This window comes from Phyllobates terribilis, unplaced genomic scaffold (genome assembly GCF_046119375.1).
Source record: "Phyllobates terribilis strain yellow unplaced genomic scaffold, ASM4611937v1 Scaffold_3__8_contigs__length_932513732, whole genome shotgun sequence".
NCBI lineage: Eukaryota > Metazoa > Chordata > Amphibia > Anura > Dendrobatidae > Phyllobates > Phyllobates terribilis.
In genome coordinates this window covers 59,997,864-60,000,419 of record NW_027362763.1, presented here as the reverse complement: position 1 = coordinate 60,000,419, position 2,556 = coordinate 59,997,864, and the positions used below count along the sequence as shown (strand labels likewise).

General features: G+C 42.5%; 1 non-coding gene across 1 annotated transcript; it reads right to left on the bottom strand.

The window, feature by feature from the left end:
* Positions 1-2,126: 2,126 nt before the first annotated feature.
* On the bottom strand, positions 2,127-2,198 carry TRNAV-CAC (transfer RNA valine (anticodon CAC)). Its single transcript has one exon. It is a non-coding gene; the product is annotated as a tRNA-Val (tRNA).
* Positions 2,199-2,556: the final 358 nt, after the last annotated feature.

Below are 2,556 nucleotides of genomic sequence, written 5' to 3'. Positions count from 1 at the left end.
GTCCCACACGCTGCTAGAAGCCCAAATATTTTTTCAGAGATAAATGAAGAAAAAAATTATTTTTAATTTGCAACCTGATGGAGGTCAGTATAGATGGACTAATAGACCAAGTCCCACACACTGCTAGAAGCCCAAATATTTTTTCAGAGCTAGATGCAGAAAAAAATTATTTTTAATTTGCAACCTGATGGAGGTCAGTATAGATGGACTAATAGACCAAGTCCCACACACTGCTAGAAGCCCAAATATTTTTTCAGAGCTAGATGCAGAAAAAAATTATTTTTAATTTGCAACCTGATGGAGGTCAGTATAGATGGACTAATAGACCAAGTCCCACACACTGCTAGAAGCCCAAATATTTTTTCAGAGCTAGATGCAGAAAAAAAATATTTTTAATTTGCAACCTGATGGAGGTCAGTATAGATGGACTAATAGACCAAGTCCCACACACCGCTAGAAGCCCAAATATTTTTTCAGAGCTAGATGCAGAAAAAAATTATTTTTAATTTGCAACCTGATGGAGGTCAGTATAGATGGACTAATAGACCAAGTCCCACACACCGCTAGAAGCCCAAATATTTTTTCAGAGCTAGATGCAGAAAAAAATTATTTTTAATTTGCAACCTGATGGAGGTCAGTATAGATGGACTAATAGACCAAGTCCCACACACTGCTAGAAGCCCAAATATTTTTTCAGAGCTAGATGCAGAAAAAAATTATATTCAGTTTGCAACCTGATGGAGGTCAGTATAGATGGACTAATAGAATGATGCTATGCCCAAAAGATTTTACTTCACTAGGTGCAGTAAAAAAATTGGTATTCTATACACAGGTGGTATATCTTGCAACACAGATAGGCTACTCCACTGACTAACACACTCTGCAATAGGCCAAAAAGGATTAGCTTTGCTAGATTCAGCCAAATGCTGTGAAAAAAACTTGCACAGCACTGGCACAGACCTGCCTGGCAAAAACTGATAGGAACTGATGTAACCTAGTCCTGAAAAGGACTGCAATTACAATTAGTCTTTACTCCCACAATCTATCTATTTAAGAGCACAGACCTGCCTGATAAAAGTCGTAGGAAATGCTGTAACCTAGTCCTTAAAAGGACTGCAATCACAACTATTCCCTACTCCCAAGCTATCTGTAGATTTGTGCGAAAATTGGCTTGAAATTAACAAGGTATAGCGCACACAGCAACAGCGGTGCCGTCTAACACGCAGCTGCAGCAGTGAGAAAATGGTGGCGACGGGGAAAATGGCTTGGTCTTATAGGGCAAGGACATGTGACATACACTGCCAATGACACATGCCCTTGCTTGTGTGAAAAAAGCACTTCGCTCCGTGTGTGCGCTGCTGATAGGCTGACAGATTGCACCTCCCCACTGCAAATGCGGGAAAGAGAAAAAAAAATGGAGATCTTCATTGTTCCTGCAGAGATCCATCCCCTGCCCCTCCCCCCGCCCCGCTGTACACTCAAACTGCGTATTAACATTAATTTTCATCATTACTGAGAAAAAATCCAGTTATGATTTTGGTGCATGAACAGTTATCGAACATAACCTCGAACAGCCGAATTTTTCTCAAATTGTTCGTGTTCGCCGACCGGCTCGAACACCGCCCAAAACAGCTCGAATTTGAGATTGGCGAACAGTTCGAGTAGAACAACGCTCATCTCTACTAATAATACCACTTTGTGGAGGAGATATAATAACACCAGGATCAAAATAATGTCAGCATAAAGAGTATTGTCAGCATACATAATCCCATACACTCAACTAATAATGCCGCCAAACCGCTCACAGGTAACGTGTATGGAGCAGCCGTTGAGGCTTATCAGAGAGACTGTAACTCTGTTATCTGTCGTATTCTGAGCTCCTCTCAGCTGATTTATCACCACAGACCACATCAAAGCTGAGCTGATGTGGTCATAAATCAGAGAGGATCCCAGATAACGGAGCCACAAATCCCCTGTCAGAGCTCGCTGATGGGCTCTTTGAGTTTGGTGCTAAGATTCATTGTTCCAGTAGGAATCTCCTTCCTTTTCCTTTTCTTAAATCCAGGCAGATGACCACATTTATGTTTTCAGAATATTTGGATAATAGAAGTTTTTCTAACAAAATGTGGAGATGCCGAGGATTGAACCCAGGGCCACATACATGTGAAGCATGCGCTCTACCACTGAGCTACATCCCCTGTATGAAGGATGGTACCATGGGTTTAATGTAGAGACGATACCTGATGAGTGCAGGGCTATTGTGCTGGTCCTATTACACGCGGGGGTGTTCTATGTGACATTTATAAATGTTCCCACTATTTGGCGGTATTATGACTGGTACTCAGCTGTCGCAGATCCGTGCCTTGCTTCCCTCACCCCAGTCCATTAGATTCGGTTGTGCTCCACGTCGAGCTTTGCAGATGGTCCCATGTGAGCATCCGCCAGGGCTTATATAAGGCTCACGAAGACTCACACCTGTGTCTTGGTGTGAAGACTTCAGTATTGCTAAGACTCTGGCTTGCGCCATACACCTCGATCTGATCAGATGCTGTCTGC